This window comes from Filicampus tigris, chromosome 2 (genome assembly GCF_054856515.1).
Source record: "Filicampus tigris isolate MCC_2025a chromosome 2, RoL_Ftig_1.0, whole genome shotgun sequence".
Classification (NCBI taxonomy): Eukaryota; Metazoa; Chordata; class Actinopteri; order Syngnathiformes; family Syngnathidae; genus Filicampus; species Filicampus tigris.
Window position 1 is genome coordinate 26,303,275 of NC_141218.1, and position 18,648 is coordinate 26,321,922.

The 18,648-nt window shown below is 40.0% G+C and overlaps 1 protein-coding gene across 5 annotated transcripts in view; it reads left to right on the forward strand.

Annotated features, from left to right (window-relative positions):
- The window catches only part of mid2 (midline 2), a 131,297-nt gene that overhangs the window by 40,015 nt on the left and 72,634 nt on the right, over window positions 1-18,648 (forward strand). Inside the window, exon 1 of one of the 5 annotated variants that reach the window (XM_086023641.1) lies at window positions 4,075-4,338. The exons of 3 other annotated variants lie outside the window; for them this stretch is intronic. The gene's annotated coding sequence lies outside the window, so the exon portion shown is untranslated. Of the gene's footprint in view, window positions 1-4,074; window positions 4,339-18,648 lie in introns of those variants that run through there. One more of the 5 variants, XM_086023637.1, reaches the window with a different exon arrangement.

Sequence of the window (18,648 nt, forward strand, 5' to 3'; positions counted from 1 at the left end):
ATGTATCATTCATTGAGAATTGTTTTCTAATTCCTTTTTTTTAAAACAACTTTTTCTGGGCCCACTCTAGATAGATCCCATCCATCTGCAACTTTTCTAATCTTTCTCATAAACAAATGTTTTATCTAACATTTATAGCCCGTTGTGAGTGACTGTGTCCAGAGGATTGTCCTTTTCTGGTGCTTTAAATGGACTCTATGTGTGTCAGTATGACACAATGCAACAACCAATTCTATTCATGTTAAATTAAAATCTAGATGTAATATATGACAACCATAGAATTATGGGATATGCAAATTTGCAGTGCGTTACAGAAACAAGCAATCTTAAAAATGCAATGACTTGCTTAGAATTCCATAAACACACACAAACACAACTTACACAGGTATTGCCCGCCACATAAAGTTGAACTGTTGTCCAATTAATCCGGCAATTAGATCCTTAAATGTCGGAACAATTATGATTAGCTTTTTCTCACATTCATATCTTTGATTATTCTAATTACTTCCCTCAGGCCTTTTTGCATTGGCACTCTTTTAAGTCGCTTTATTGCTCAGAGTTGCATCATTCCATACAGAGAAAACTAAGGTTGTTTGTTCGAATTAATTCTATCGTGAAACCTGGAAAACTGCACTAATTCATTCTGAAGGCTGTGCTTGGGTGACCTTGTTATCTGACCCTTGGTAACAGGTGAATAAGTGAGGCATTTTACATTGCATTGTGGTATGAATACTGATGCTCGCTGTACCATATACAGCTCTGGAATATATTAGTATGTACATGGAGAAAAAAATCGTATGCACAAATATATTTTTCTTCTCAGCCTTTCAGTTCTGTTTACATCCTTAAACTGATTTTAAGCTTCTTATTAATTCGCAACTACAAAACGGGAACTGCTTGCTATAGACCGCTGAGGCCACATCAACTTTAAATGAACACATTACCTGAAATCACTGCATGTTGCTGTGTTCTTGTGTGCACATCACTTCCCATACCCCGAATCATGTGGCATCCATTTTCTGGTCTGCTTATCCAATTCAGACTCACCATTGAACTGGATCCTATTAGGGGTAGGAACCTCTGGGTACCTAACGATACGATACGATTTGCGATACAAGGCTCATGATAATGATTATCTCCCGAAATGACGATACAGCGATTATCGATATATTGGCCAGGAAATCAATCCACGATAATATACGATACTGCTATTCAAAAGAAAAATGTATGTTTTTCAAAGAAAATTGTTTCAAAAAAATGGTAAATTTTGTACCATCACTGAAACACAACATTAAATTAAATTGCAATTTTTTGGAAACAAATACATATCTTCCTTACAGAGAGACTTTATTATTGCAACAGTTCTGTGAACAAAATGAGTGTCTTAATAGAACACCCAGAGGGTTTTCCAACTTTTTTGCAACAACTATTGAACGACAAATCAGGGAGATATTTGACAAACAACTCTCCTGGCATCAAGTAGATGACTTTGATTTGTAAATTGGCCATTCCCTGCCAAAATAGCAGGTGATATGGCGGAGTGACATCGTCAAATGTAAATCATAAGTAGTCAAATGACTGCATTCTGGGCGTTCTAGTAAACACTATTGTAGTGCAACATGTCATTAACATGCCCATTCTGTTCTGTTCTGTTCGGTTTATAAATATTGACAATAGCAATGTAACATTGCTGTAAAATGCAAATAAACTGCATGCACTGAACAAAAATGATAGTTGAATTTACTCAATTATATTTCGTCAGGTGGTTGCACAAAGTGAAACAATGTGGATCCAGATACATTACAGTAGATGTATAGTCTACCTAAAAATGTGCCTGGATTCAGAAATTATATTTCGTGCACCACTACCTGCAGATTTAAAGGGGAAAAAGAAAAGTAAAATAAAAGAATAACTTTACATAGGAATGTTAAATGCAACAAACCTTTGCAATGTCTGCACCAGTGTGGATTTCATGCAATTCAGGGGTTTGAAGCACGTATGATTTGAGTTCCCAATCGCTGATAAAATGCGCGGTGGTGGTAATAAAAGACGGTGAGTCCCTTGATGTCCATCCATCGCAGGTAAGACCCACTCGTTCTTACGAGTCGAGTGCATTCAATACCTGAACCCCGGTCTCCTCCTACAAAAATGGAATTGGTTTCTCAGTCAAATGTTTTCGACCAGGTGTTTCGTAGCGAAGCTCTAGAATGCGCATCATGACAAATAGAAACAGACAACCATTCACTCTCAGCTTCACACTGCCACTTAAGGGTAGCTGAGCCCATGTTCCACACACCCAAGTCAGACAAATATACTGTATCACAAGAGTAGACCGGTGAAGGCATCATGTAACAGTACACCATAACTGAAGGCACGTTTTTTTGTTTGTCTGTTAAATTACTTCAAGGGCTTTGTATTTTATTAGTACAGAAAGACAAATACTAAATTGGTTTATTATTGTGGTTGTTGAGGTTTTTTCAAAGTATTTGTCTTTTCATGCAGTTGACTGGTGTCCAGTCCAGGGTGCATTTTGCCAAAAAGGAGCTGGGATAATGTCAGGATAATGTCTAGAAAATGGATGGATTTTGGCTTGCACTGAATATAATATAATTGTCTCTTCCCCTCAAGAATTGTCACGATCGGTGGCGGAGTGGCGTGGTGGACCCAAATGCAGGAATGTGAGACAGGGTGTAGGTTTTTTTAATACGTGACTGGAGAAGCAAGTCTGTAAGTGACGACGGGGAGAGCAAGGCTGGACGAGACCCAGGAAGCGGGACTTGACGTGACTGGGGAAACTGGACATGAAGTGACCGGGGTAGAGGGACATAACGTGTACGGTGAAGCTGGACTTGACGTGAACAGTGAAGCGGGGCATAGCGCGACAGAGGTAGCGGAGCTTAACATGACCGGGGAAGCTTAACTCTATGAAATATAATGAAATGGAACTCACACCACAAGGTATCGCACTGTCAAAAACTCACTAAGACACATACTAGGGACAAACAGAGACACTGACAATGACCCGACAAGGACTGAACAAAAACTTGGAATTTATATACAGGCATACTGATGAGACAACAAGAAACGCCTGGACAAGACACACAAGGTAGGAGGGAGCTGATTGGCTAACACTAGGGAGTGGAAGGCACACAGGTGGACACAATAATCATGACGAGACGGACAGAAACACATGAGCACAACATGAAACCCAAAACCAAAACAGACCAAACATGACAAGAATAGGAACATTTTGACTTGCTAAACACTGTTAAAATTCTCTTGTGCCAGTTACTGACCTCCTGAACCCTTCAGTCTCATTTGATTACTTATGTTGTGCAAAACCCTCTTTTTATGGGATATGAGCTTTTGGGATGATTTGTGTGTAAAAACATGGAGATGACAAGACAGGTTGCAGTCCTCCTTGTTATCCTTAATCAAATGGCCATCCCTTTCAGATAAAAATGCTTGCAACTTGGAGTCCCCACCAAAGGATGAAAAAAAAGAGAATGCTGTGGTACTTTGCTTTGCTTCAAGATGTTGGCAAAATTTCAGTGATTGTGGAGGCTTGTAGTGTTGACCAAAGTGGGGTCTAGTGAACTAACATTGACACTGACCAAGCTGAACAATTGAGCGAGCGCATATGCCTTTTATTATTTGTATGTCATCATACTCAAGTAAAGTACATATGCACCTGAAAGGTCTGCAATGTGTACGTGCCCTTTCCACCACTGGAAAACAGGCATTAGAAAATTGACATGGTATGATAGCTGTAGGTGCACGAAATGAATTGTCCAGCGTTTATAATTTAGATAAATTGTGTGGGCTGTCATCAACAACGCACATGCAATTCACATGTAACGTGGCTCCGATCTGCTGCTTTATGTGTATGGATTGATGGCCTCTGGTGGGAGGAGCTACTCTGCAACTCCACAGGCGTCTCTTTCTCTCTCTCTCTCTCTCTCTCTCTCTCTCTCTCTCTCTCTCGCACTCTTTCTCTCTCTCTCTCTCGCACTCTTTCTCTCTCTCTCTCTCGCACTCTTTCTCTCTCTCTCTCTCGCACTCTCTCGCTCTCTCTCTCTCTGGAGAAGTTGAGGCGTAGACTTCCAGAGTTGGAATCATTTTAGCCACTCGAGCAGACACGTCAGTGGGGCTCCGGTGTTCATGTTTCAGCTTCGCACCGCGCCGCTCTGTGGAAACGTCTCACTGAGAGGAAGTCAACCAGTATCCGGAGTCGCTTCTTGTCTTCGTGTTTCTCCATCTCGTGCCGTGTTCCTTGTAACTTTGTTCCGCTCCAGCTCCACGATGATAGGCGACCAGCGCGCTCCACATGTTGGGCTGGTAGGTGTTTACACATAGACCAGGAAAGAGCCGGGGATCGGCATGCTGTCGTTTTGCAATTCGTATGTATCTCTCGGAGACTTCACAGCAAATAGTTAAACGTGTGATTTTGATTTAGGCTGCTGGTTTCAAACTTGTACTTGCCCACTTTGGAGCGGAATGCTTCATTAATCATTTTCTTGTGAAAGACATGATGTTGTGTCACGTACAGACAGCCAACGTAGAGATGGGCTGTCGATCATATAAAACAGATTACCCATGTAGAGAAATGCTATTTTCATTCGTATACAGTAAATAACATTTTAATGACTAGATGCCTGTATTAATTCGTTCCCTCTGTTTTTTTTAAAACAGGCTGTTTGGGAATTGTGATTGTCTGTGCCACAAAGCGAATTCTTCTCATTTGTACTCCACATTTTTTCTTTGTTTCTTTTCTCGTTATTTCTTTTCTTTTTTTTATCGCGGTTATTGTTTGTTACATTCTTCACTTCTTGGTGGGATTATCAGAGATTGGTATATCTGAGAGGCAGAGTGGACTTCAGGAGGATGCTTAACTCTCCATTTGCTCCTGGTGCTGTGTTGTCATTTGAGTTGTCGTTATTACAGTTATACCTCACTGCTTATGAACAAACTGTTGAAACACTTGCTACCTGACTTTGTTGGCACAAGAGCATTACTACCTTGGTGGTAACATGTAGAATCTATTCAGGGTGTTTGAAAAGTGTAACAATCGTATTTCAGCTCCTGCAGGGCTGAATGTGTGAACATTGATTTCAGCCGTGCTCTGTGAGCCTCCTGAGCTCAGCAGACTTTATGAGGGATTGTTCACAGTAAGATTGTGTTGAAAATGTGTTAGGACTCGTGGATAGGTTGGTTAGTAAGACTAGGGGATTCATTTGTCTGTTTCTTTCCTTTTTTAATGTGGAAACTTGATCCAGTGTGTCTTTTCTGAATCTTGGGTCATTTCTGCATCCCAGCTATCTTACTCTATCTCTTTCCAAGGGCTGCTCATGTGATCTGAATAAATTCATGATGATCTACTATAGAGAGAGAGAGAGACGAGTGAGCAAGCGTGGTGGTGATTCTCTATTAAGCGAAGTACACTAGTGCCATCAGATTGTAGTTGTTTTCCCCAATATTTAATTTTGATTTAATAACATTAGAGAATAATGAAAGAGTAGTGATCTGAATTTATACCTAAGACACATTCTCCATACTGTACTGCTTTTTTGTGTTGTATGTGTGTGTATATATATATATATATATATATATATATATATATATATATATATATATATATATTGCTGTTATCATTATTATTACTTCTGCATTATTATTTAATTTATTATTGTTTTTCTATTTATTCCAGTGGCGTTTAGTGGCAGGCATAACAAATAACTTCTCTTCACTTAGATGGCAAAAGGTACGAAGTATTTGTTAAAGCATACTATTCATTCAACTTTCTACAACAGCATACTATTCATTCAACTTTCTACAACACACTCCTGGGCCCTCCCTGTTATTTTTGTTTGAATTTTAAAACAAAGATGTCTGTTGACAAAGATCAAATATACAAAAAATAAGAAGTTGCGCATTTGAAAAGTTCTTAAATAATCATATGCTTTAAGGTATTTCAAGTTAAGTATTGACATTTTTATTATGCAAGATTTGGATGCCAATGTTATCCCTTTGACTGCAAATGAATATCTGATCCAAATATCAGTAATCCTCCTCCTTGGCTGCTAATAATCCGTCTCGGCTCTGAAAAAAACATATCAGTCCCTCCCTAATATATACACTCTCAGCATCAGCCTGTCTTTCCTATATGAAGTGACGCACAGTGTACATATCTCCAAGCTCCATGTGGTCTCTTTCCTGCCTGTATTTATCTTTAGGCTTGCCACCTTTCCTCTCGCATTTCTTGCTTGCCTGCCTCGTTCTGCCGCCATACAATTTTCTCTCCAAAGTCTCTTGAATGTTGAGCCCAGTCAGTACACAAATGTGGTGCACAGAAAAGTGCATGGTTTGCACCTGCTTTGTCCGCTGCTAACATGACTGAAATTAAGGGGGAATGTGTCACACTACATCTAAAAGTGACGCACTATTTACTGTAGACGATGCTTCACTTACAAATGCTTGTGCTGAGAATGATATCGCTGACTGTTAACTTTAAAGCCTGTGGTAGCGCTGCGTTGACTTATAACATGAGGTTTGAAAATGTTCAAGCAGCGCAAAGCAGTGAGCTGCAGGCAGTGTGCGCCCTTCAAACCGACTTTGCCAGTTATAATCTGAGATGCATGAGAGCCTGAATACAATGAAAGTATCAAGAGGGCAGATATCCATCCACAATCTGTATCTTCTGGGCTTCTCTTGCTTTATTTATTTTTCTTATTTTGCCAATGTTATTGCAACCCTATCATGGCCATCATCTTTGATCAACTATTCCAACTTTAGTGTATCATTTAATATGTATATGTTTTAGATTGATTTTACACAAAAATTAACCACCCGAATACAAGCATGGGACTGCAATGGACACCTTATTGGGTAAAGCTGTTATGTGCTATGCAAAATAAAATGTCTTAACAAAAAAATCAATGCTTAGTTGTGATTGACACTTTGAGAATAGTTTTAATAGGAATTGTTTGCATTGTTCCAGAAGGTGTCTCTAATATATGGCCCCTCTCAGGTAAACTAGTAAACATACTATTTATTAGTCAACATCTCTCAGTATGCTGTAATGCATTTTACACCATTGAACAGTACAAATACAAAAATAACTTTGTTTATTTAATTATTTCAGTCAAATAGCTATCATTGTTTACATCACTCTTATGTTGTTGTTCCTAATGACGTGGCCAGTGAGGCTTGCTGGTAAATTCTATGTGGCCGAAATTTGACTCGGAGAAAAGTGTTGAAAATTGTAATTTCCATCAAATTAAGCCACTCAGGGAACCTTGCTCGTCCCCCAAATATGGTTGTAAAGCCCTCGTTTCGGAAACAATTTGTTGTTTTGTGGCTTAACACGCCTTGTGTGGCTGCACTGCCCCCTGTGCTGTTCGTGTGCTTTTCTTGATAGCGGTTACGTGTACACTGAAATTAATGTCATTTTCGGCTACCGGACATCTATTTAGGCTACATACATGTGTAAATATGCATCTACAGCCTTTGGTTTGGATTCGGCATCTTTTTGGTTTTTATGTCCAAAAACGAGCGTTTCAGCACCTGAAAATGACAGTTTGCCACGTGCCGTTATCTTGACAGCGGTTACGTGTACGGCATTCAGCAAATAATTGGTTCCGATCGAAAGTGTGATGCATGAACACGCACGTCCTGATCAGACCAATATTTTTAGTGTCCATGAAAACAGTGCATCTGATCATAATATGAATCCAAACTTTTGGCCATGTAAACATAAGCCAATGATTAGTCAAATAAGAAACATCTAATAAACCAAGTTCCTGACAAACGTACTTTGCACGCTTTGACCTCCTTCATGCACTCCAGCAAATCAGTTTGTGCTTCTGTCATGTCAAACGCTGTGTGCCTCTCACGCACTGATTTTAAGGGGAACAAGAAGAGCTGCGTCCATTGGCTGCAAAGAAAGTCGGCTTTGCTCACGCCTACAATGGCGCAAAGCGCATGTTTCTAACTCCACCAAGCTGCGTGCGTCTGCGAAAATACTGTTTGTTGTAACCCGCACTAGCAAACAGTTAGCTGGAATGCACCTCACACTAGACTTGCACTGGGCACAAATATAGATGCCTAAGGGTGCCTTTGCCCAAGCACAATGTAGTAAAAAGGGAGTTTTTGCTGTATTTGAAGAGTTTTATCATGTGCCAGCTACAACTTTACTAAAGCAGTCCTCCAAACCCTGTTGTCAGGTAAACACATAGCCAAAACAATCTTTTTTTCTGTTTTTAGTGGAAAAGAGCCCGTTTTACAAGCGCGTTAAGTCCTATGATTCCACCCAGACAGGAAAGAGTGAGGGAGAGTGTTGTTTCTCCTCCCCAACCTAACAGCAGCTGAGGATGAAGAGGCGGCTGACCTCCACCACTCAGCTAGTTAGCTGCCAGCTGCTTGTGTGTGCTCCTGCGGCGCTGCATATGTTTCCCATGATCCAACCTGCTGGCACCAGCAGTGTAGGACCAGGCCCAACCCCTGCCTCATGTCAACAACCCCCATCCAGACACACACACACACACACCCACGTAAACATCAGTAAAAGTAGTGGAATCATAGACAGCCAAACTTTTTAATTTGTGATAATTCACAATCTTAGGCAATAAATAATATTAAATAAAAAAGATTATGGAATAAAAGTATCACATGATAAAATAAAAAATGCATAGCAATTCAATTATTACGCAAAAATAAAATGATTCTCGCAGCAGCTGAGATTTGTAGCATAGTTTAAAATGTAAATATATATTTTTTGGGCCACAAAACAGAAGTGTGAAAAACCTGCACACATACACACACTTTTTTCCTTTTCGGTTTATTGTTTGGACAGTTCATAATAGCTTCAATATAAAAGAAACTCTAATCAGTCGATCAATACAAGGTGTATTGAGTCATTTGTGTTAAGTCTACTTCTGTTTAATAGTCCTGCCAGACTTCAAATTAAGATTTATTTGCCTGCCCAGTCTAGCCTATATCTGCTATAGAAACACTGAATTAGCTCATTCCTAAAATGAATATATATTTTTTTAAATTCAATCAACCTTTTCACATAATGTGTATTAGTATTTCTAGATCTGAGTGCATTAATTACCACAACGCTTTGTTTTGTACAGCTTAGGTTGACCCTTCAGCAATGCTGTTGGTCCCATAATGCGTTCTGACGTGGCTCATTGTATGCTGAAGAGCAATACACGCAGATTGCAGGTATGCAATTGTTTGCACTCTCCAGCGTTCTCATTAAATAATATACTACAAAATAAGTATATTGAAACACATTGGGCCTTATTTTGGTAGACTGGCGCCCGTGCGCTCAGCGTAAAAACGGGCGTAACTTGATTTTCGTGCCAGCGCAAGTCTAGTGTAGTGTGTGTGGAGACATGTTACGCTCACCCGGGCATGCCGGTGCACGAGGCAGCCTCGCCCCCGACACGCCTGATAATTTGGTCACAGAAAGTAGTCGACGCTTGGCATAAATGTGGGCGCATCGTTATTTTTGTGCAGGGACAAACAATAGTTCGGTACATTTGGGGAACCACCTTGTTTGGTGGTAGACGCACTACACCTCACTGGGCGTTTATGCCTCACCCCCCCAGCGCATCTGCAAATTTGGTTAGAAAAAGTAGAATAGACTTTACACTCGTAAAAAGCAGGTCTAATTTGAGGCACAGGCGTCTAACACGATTTTGGTGTTGATCGATACGCGGGCAGACAAATTGGCGCTTTGCGAATGTGAGTGGTGGATGTCATGTATTTCATTCGTAAATATGACACCAGAGTGGGGCAATCCCTTTGAATCATTAATTGAACGTATTATATTCATCATTCATCTTAGAATATTTTTAAAGCACCCCCATCACTACTGTGTGTGTATGTGTTGGGCTGTCATACACAGTGCAGCCCCCCCACAAAACCACAACCCTCCAACACACACACGATTCCCCCAGTCAATGTAAATGTATTAGGTGCATCACATTAATGTGCAATTTGAATTGGTATTTTGCTGGGAAATAGAGGGAGTATACTTCGAGCAAGGTCCAGAATATGAAAATGTATAACTTACACCAGCCTCGGTTGTACTTTCCATTGCGGTGATAAGGCAGCCCAGAGTTTTAGCTCATCGGTTAATGCTCTGCGCTTCCCAGCCAGGGCCAAGGGTATGATACCCAAGTTGGCTGTTTCATTTGTTTCCACAATGTCAGTCACTGCGTATTTGGGTTCGCGCTTCGACCGCCCAATTTTGATGCAAATGAGGGACACCGCAGGGATTAACTGTGAAAAGTATACTTCAATCCCAGAACAGCGCACAAAGGCGCAAACGCCCCGTTACGCCCAAATCTGCCAGAGCAAAGTCTAGCCAAATTCTAAAAGAGAGCAAACTCCACCCATGCGCTACACTTGCGCCCGACACAAAAATGGGGCCTTTATGTAAAGTATAATGAATATAACGACTATGCTTTCCATTAGCCCATCTGTGGCGTTTCATATTATTGGATGTTATGTTAGCAGACTTTCATTGTTTTATTTTCATTGTTTTAGGTGTCAGTTTTACAGTATACTTCAACTGGAGTGACAAACATCTTAAAGCAAGTGAGATTTGCTTTGTATTTGGAGCATTGTTTGCTGTCTGTCAAACTGCATACAGCCACTCTTAAAATTACTGGCGCTAAAAAGATGGAGCACAGTTCAGTCATTGACAGCAACATCTCAGTACTTTTTTAGGACCGGTACAGCCTGCAACCCTAATAACCGTGATATGAAGTGTTCATACTTTTTCAAGCCTAGTCTAAGCAGTAATCTACAGTTCAGTCACAACCAGCTGTGATAGGCATGAAAAGTAATAGAAATGCATGGGTGGTTGGCCAAATTTTGTGGAAAATTTTTACCAACACATGACTGATCATGTTGATATCAGCATTGGCCTTGGGTGACATTTGGATAAAAATAGAGCAACAGAGGGTGGAGCAATGAAGCAGAGAAATATGTATAAAGATAGAAACTGAGAGAATGGGGGGAAAACAAGAGGAGGCAGCAGCAGCTTCAAGGTATTCACAAACTATTAGGCGTTCCATATCATGTACAAAACAAAGCCTATTTGCAAAACTAATTATAATGATGTCGTCCTAGTGTTTTGTTCCACTATGAGAGTGTGACATTTAACACAACAATGTGGGTCCAGTATGATGTAGAACATTCACTGTCCCTGGTGCTACACGAATGTTTGGCATTATGTCTAACCCTACTGCTGGATTAACGGCCAAACAACAGAGCTGCCCCGTTTTCTGTCTTTGTGCTGATACAGACTAGTGAGGCCTAACAATGGTGTGCAACATTTAGCCTGGAATAGACCATAGAAAAGAGGCTATTCAGGATAGAGGTGGGGAAAACGTGATTGTAGTCCAAGCAATGCAATGAGTGTGCGGGATTTGGCTTCTATCCGCCAATTCGCAGAGGTACTCAGGCTGGGTTCACACTGCAGGTTCAATTCAGATTTTGGGGTGAAATCCAATTTTTGGTGTAAGTGTTCGCATTACATATTAAATGCGACCTGTGTCCGTCTAGCGTGTGAACATATGCGTCCCCATAGTGACCATGTCTCTGGACGGACTGTATTTATTTGCTATTTATTTATATGTCCAGCTATGATTGAGCAGTTAGCGCAAGAACACCATTGATGCTGAATCCAATCCAATGCAAAAAAAAAAAGTCACATTCTTCATACATCTTACAGGATATAAAAACCCTAACCACATTAAGTACAGTTGACAAATCAAATACAGTCTATAAGTGACAAAGGCCTTGCAAATGTCATTTTTTAACATTCTTAATTGCTGGATTTCCACACAAGAGTAAAATAAAAAAGTTAAAGGAAATAAAATAGTCCCATAACTTTGATAAGGGATGACACATTAGAGATGCTTTAGTCTACCACGTCCAGGCTGCTCCTTTGTTGCAAATTATCACTACAAAGAAAAAGCAAAAATCACACAATGCTAATCCGTTGTAGCGCCATTATACATACTCATTAACTCAGCAAGCATTTCACCTTAAAAGTTTCAGTTCCTCATCCAGTTTAGATTTCTTTTCAGTCACCCAAATCAGATGTGGAGAAAGATTTATTACAGTATGTCCCTATTTATTGCCTACAATGTCAAATTATCCCTCCTTTAAGTGGCCCTTTCCCAAAAGTATTTGAAAATATGGTTCAAGCTGGAGGCTTTGGAAGAAGCTTTTGCATGTTTTTTTGGGGGGGGGGCTCCAGGCTATGGCTAGGTTCAACACTGATGTAGCAGTGGGCATTGTTAACCTTCATGGTCACTCTCTTTGGTTTTACAAGGCCCTGGAGATTGACTATTTTTAAAATGTGTCAGTGTGGGGCATCTATTGTTTAGTTAACAACCTATTGATTTGTGTTGGCCTCAAATGTGTTGGCTACTGGGAGGGGGGTGAAAGCTGTTTTTGTTCCCCAATACAATATTGGAATTGTTTAACACCCTGCAAAATCACTAAATCCTCATTTATACTCTTTTGTTGTATTTGGGTTATTTGCTTCACCTTTTCAAATGTTTACTGCTAGTGGCAGCTCGTCAATAGAATGCGCTTGTGTGCCGCCTTACTGAAAAATCAAGATGAAATGTTGAAAGAAAAATAATTTTTGAAAATGTCGGGTTTTTTTTTATATGAGCAGGATAAATAGTATTCAGTTATTTATGAATACAATGGATTTGTTTATCTCTGGCGTCTCAAACGATGATGTCCTTTCAGTTTGGGCGTACAGAACATCACCGACTCTCCTTAAACGCTTGGCATGTGCAGTAGTTCTGCACGCAATAAACTTGAATTGGGCAATTTAGGACGCTGCTGCTGAATTCTGTCGCCCACAGACAATAATGTTGAAGCAGAGCTACCGTGAAAGACAACATCATTTCCTGTTTAGCCCCCAGTGGTTCGTGCGTTCGACTGGAACTTGTTACGTCCCATATGGCCTCCACATCTACTTGACCGCTGGCACGTTGACTGGCTGCCATATTGGATGTGGCTTGGCCAGTTGTCTACAGTGTATCTAGTTATCTCTCTCTCGCTTTCTCTTTCTCTTTCTATCTCTCGTTCTCTCTCTCTCTCTGTGAAAACTCCCTCGATCTCTCTCTGCGAAAACTCCCTCGATCTCTCTCTGCGAAAACTCCCTCGATCTCCCTCTGCGAATACTCCACTGACCACTGTTTGCTGCATAAGTACAAAAAAGTCAGAACATAGACATCAATTAATTGGTCGAACAATTCTTGCCATTATGCCATTTGTGCCACTGATTTTGTTGCCAATGTAACTGTGCAGTGCTCAACACTTAAACAACAGGACAAAAACATTATGACACTGACAAGTTCTGTCAGTATTTAATATATATATATATATTATATATGTATTTTTTAGAAACAACCCTTTATTAACAAAATAAAAAAAGGAAGCGACATTGTAGTAAGATTACCATGACAAGCAAACTAAGCCAAGAATAGCACTGAACCTCAGATCATTTTTTTGGTATACACTGGATTCAATCCTTTTATAACCTCACATTACCCCAAAAGTATAAGTTCCTTGTGGTCTAGTCGAATCAAAACTCTAGTCTCACTCTGCCTTCATGTTACACTGCTACAAGGCCACAGCGTTCAAGGGCCAGATTGCAATTTGCCTCTTCAATTGATATAAATAGCCAATTTTGCTTCCTTGATTAAAAAAAAAAAAGAATGTAAGCGTTGGCAGTTAAATTAGTATTCCTTCTTGTATTAGAGAAAATGGCCTCATAGGTTACAGTGCTACAAAATATGCCAGTAGATGAAACTCTGACGACTACAATTATTTAATTGGTTACATTATGTGTTGCCCATGTTTATCAAACAAAACTGATAAAAATTAAGTTGCCTCTAGACCAATTATTACTAACCAAAGGTACTGTGACGCACTAGTGTGCTGTGAGAGATCATCAGAGGTGCTGTGAAAAAATATCCAATTTCACTTAATTTGATTGAAAATTAAATTAATTACATATATATTTTTGTTCATCTATCAATGCCAGCAACATTATATGACAAACAGAACAAAATTGTGCCTTTTCAAGGTACAATAATCCAGTGTGTTCAACTGTCGTCAATTATACAACAGAAGCTTCCTGCAAATATATCAGCTTTCTGTTCAGTTATACGGGCCGAGATTTTGTACTAAGTAAATTGAGACAAGATCATCATTATTTCAGTATTCATACTTCTTATTACATTTTTGCCTGGTGGTGTGTTGTGAGATTTTTCTAATGTAATATAGGTGCCTTGCTCAATAAAGGTTGGGAAACACTGCTTTGGATAGTTGTGTTAGGAGGCAGTTGGCACTTGTTCCGTGTCTCACACAAATTTAGCACAACTTGTGCCCTACATTTGTGACACAAACTCTTTGAGATCATCAGTTGTCTACAAATGCCAGTGATTTGTCACCTCTGGTTATTGGAATGAGAGAGAGCATTTGCAAATGAGACAAATTAGTGTTTAATTAGTAACTACATTTATGTGAGGCACTGGAGGCTGAAGTCAATAAAACAGCAACCAGTGAAAACAATAGCCCACTCAAACCCCCATCAAAGGAAATACCGAACATTAGTGTGGTATAAATAGCAAAGTCTGACTTTGTAGCACCAGACAGAGGACAGGAACCACCCCCACCCCAATGCACCCAACTTCCATTGGGTCACCCCAATCACAAGGTCTCGCTATACTGCCATTCCCAACTCTCTTCACCACTCATGTTAGTTTGATCTATTTTTGTGCTGATTTTTTTCTTGCCCCATATTTGTGGTCATCTCTCTTAGTTTAGAGGGGGCATGCATTCTCCATCTGCCCCCTCTGCCTTTTCTGGCAATCATGAATAACTGAGAGGCCTAGTAACACATCTTGCTTTATTCATGGTGCCTCTGCTAGAGTTGAAGTGGCAAGTGTTCTCCTTGGATGTATTAAGTTTAGAAAGGGGCAAATGCATGCTTGCACTTTGGGCAAGAAAGCTTTAATTGCCTTTAGTCAAGCAGCACCACTCGTTTGACTCGTGGCTCAATTTATGGAATTATTTATTGTGAGGTAGCTTTCATATTGATGTGATGATGGCGCCTGTTAACATTAGGACCTGGCATTTCAACCCCTGTTCATATTGATATGTAAAAACAATACAATACAATTTTAATGATGAATGATGAAGGCATAAATAGATGGTGATTTATGTTGAAAATGTGCCTCAAAATAGGGCTGTGCAATTAATCGAAATTCAATTCTAATTACGATTTTTACACTCCACGATTACAAAATTGACAATCATAAAAAAACGTTTATTAATATGCATTTGTATCCAACGAACTGTTTGTTTACACAAGGAAATCATACTCGAATTTATACATTTGCAACTTTTTTATTTTATAGAAACTAATTGCATAATTTTCATTGGTCCAAAAGGAACTTACATAGTGTTTCAAAGAAATGTATATGTCCTTATATTTTTGGTTTGAAAAATTTCTTGTTTTGAACCAAAAAATAAATGATCATTGGAATAAACGTGATTTCAATTATTACCAAATAAATCGTGATTCATATTTTTTTCATAATCGAGCATCCTACCTCAAATGTTCACATTTAATTAGTGGTGTCAAAATTAATTTATTATTAACAATTAATTGACCATCAAATTAATTGACAACTATTTCAATAATTGTTTAGTCGTTTAGAGCCACTCTTTAACTTAAAATTGTCAAAATGATCTGATTTCAGTGTCACAGCGGTAAATGTTCTCTGATTTCTGTAGTCCTTCATGAAAGCACACAGATTATCCTTTATGTTTAATCAAAATAAGACATTTGCAAACATCTTCTTTTAGTTTGGTAAACATTGATCAACAATTCTGCTCATTTTCTGACATGTGATTCAGTTATTGGCTTGGTATCTAACAATTAATTTATCTACCCAAAGTCAGAGGGAGGAAAATAGTCCTTGGTCCATGTCTAACCAGAGTAAAATTTGAGAGCAAAATATGTAACTTTTACACAAAAAAAACAACTTTGGAATGATATTTATTTGAAAAAATCTAGTAAAAACTTTTCACTCAGAAATTCTAATAAAATTTTACAATGAGAGTTTTTGAGTAAATGTACCGTATGTTCCGGACTATAAGCCGCACCCACTCTATTTTTGAAAAATAATTTAAAAACATATATAAGCTGCACCTTTATATAAGCCCCACCTATCTATGTTGACAAATTAGATTTTTACTGCATTTACAGAACAATTTTGAACTGTAAATGCATGTACCTGTACAGATTATTTCTTAACAGTGCCTTTTAACATGCCAGCAACTTTGCAAAATCAGCAAAAATCAGTACTTATCTTCATTTCACTGGCCGCTGCCACTCCAGTTTGTCAGTTAACGTCCACCTTTTATTGCTGTACTTCCACATACCTTGCCTGTTGAACTCCTCCACCTGCAGTCACATCCTGTTAATGGCAATTGTTTTGTGTTGTATTGTAGTTCTGGTTAGACCGCCGCTAGCGGTGGAAGAAAAATCCACAGAATAGCCTCACCTTTATATAAGCCGCATGGCATGGTTCAAAACCTAGGAAAAAAAGTAGCGGCTTATAGTCCAGAAAATACGGTACTTGCATAGTATTGATTTATTTTTAAAGAGAGGCACTCAAGGGTTGAGGAATGCACCATTTTAGATGGCAGATGACCAATCCATCACCTGAGCTCATTTTTGGAGGTTCAAGTATTCCGGCTGACACCAGCAAGTTACTAGCTCACAGTAGAAGTAGCATGGTGTAGCTCAGGTGGTAGGGTGGTCGTCACCCAACCTGAAGGTTGCGTGTTTGTTCCTCAACCCTTTAGTGCGGGGTCCTAAAGTCCGGTCCTAAAGGGTACATCCTGCATGTTTTCCATCCCTCCCCGCTGCAACACACCTGATTGAAATGATCAGCTCATCAGCAAGCTTTTCAGAAGCCTGATAACGATACAGATTATTTGAAACAGGTGTGTTGCCGCAGGGAGAGATGGAAAACATGCAGGATAGGTGCCCTTGAGGACCGGACTTGGTCACCCCTGCTTTGGTCACTTTTTAAAAAAAATAAATTAATACTCTGCAAATAAAATTTACTAAAAAAAAACTGTCCTTGTCAAATAAACTTTACTAGGTCTGTTTAGACTGGTACTAAATCGGGTCTTTTTAGAGTAAAATATACTAATATAAGTGTCAACCTCTCTTAAGAAGACTGGTACCAGAGTAAAAGCCGTGTGTGGAGCCTAACTATATGTAGTCGAAACTTCTCAACTTCGCACACCAGCTCGGGCTCCTTACCGGCCAGAGAGGTGACATTTCACGTCCCTTGGACGAGCTTCTGTACCCGAGGATCGGACGGCCAAGGTGCCTGCCCCCGGCCTTCGGCTGCCACCCAGCACTCTGCCCACCCAAACTCTTTGGACCCCACCACAGTTGTGGAGCCCATGGGAAGGGGGACCCACGTATCCACTGCAAGATGTGCCCGGCTGGGCCCCATGGGTGCAGGCCCGGCCACCTCGCCAACGAACCCCCCATCTAGGTCTGGCTCCAGAGGGGGGCCCCAGTGACCCGTGTCCGGGCAAGGGAAATCGAGGTCCAAGTGTTTCATTCATCATAGAAGGCCTATGAGCCATACAACGCCTGGTCTCACATCTAAGATCTTTTGCCGAGGGTGATCCTGCCAGGGGCATGCAGCCCCAGACAACTTAGCTGGTAGAATCATAGGGAAAAAATTGCCCCTCTACCACAATAAGGAGACGACTCAAGGAGGATGACCCAGGACACGCTGGAGAGATTTTGTCTCCCGGTTGGTTTAGGAGCGCCTCGGCATCCCCAAGCAGGAGCTGGACGAAGTAGCTGGAGAGGGAAGTCTGGGCTTCCCTGCTTCAGCTGCTGCCCCCGCGACCTGATCTTGGATAAGTGGAAGATGATGATGATGATGATGATGTTTGATGTCATTAATACTAGGAGTATGAGAGCAGTTATTTTTTGGACTCTTTTCAAACTTTGATGTGTTATTACTCTGCGTATATAGATATAAGATGCTCCTGGCCTCTTGACTTTTCCTAATTCTGTATATATTTCATTACCATTGTGAAATGATATGTTAATAAACAAGATAAAAATAGTTACGAGTCATTATTACTTTAACTACAGCCTCGCAGTCAATTTGACGGTTCTACTTACTCTCGCACATTGCTCTGGCGCCGGGGTTTCTATAGTAACAAACGGTTGAATTGAGAAACGCTACTGGTCACCATGATCAATTAAAAAAAAAAAAAATCTTAGAGTAGAAGAGGTGTTACATCTGCTTCAAAATATTGATGAGTCTGAAGATGAATTGCTTGAAACACACAACGATTCAGAGTAAGACAGTCCCCCTGGCGAGGAGGAGGAGCCGTGTTGCGTGCGGTAAAATAGGCTGTTAGATGCGATAGTCATGACGTGGGTCGAAATAAATAAAGTCATGATCTTATGTGGTGCTCGTTGACATCATTCCCCCATGGAAAAAAAAGAGTTTCCAATTGAAACCAATTGTTTCTCATTCATTGATGTGA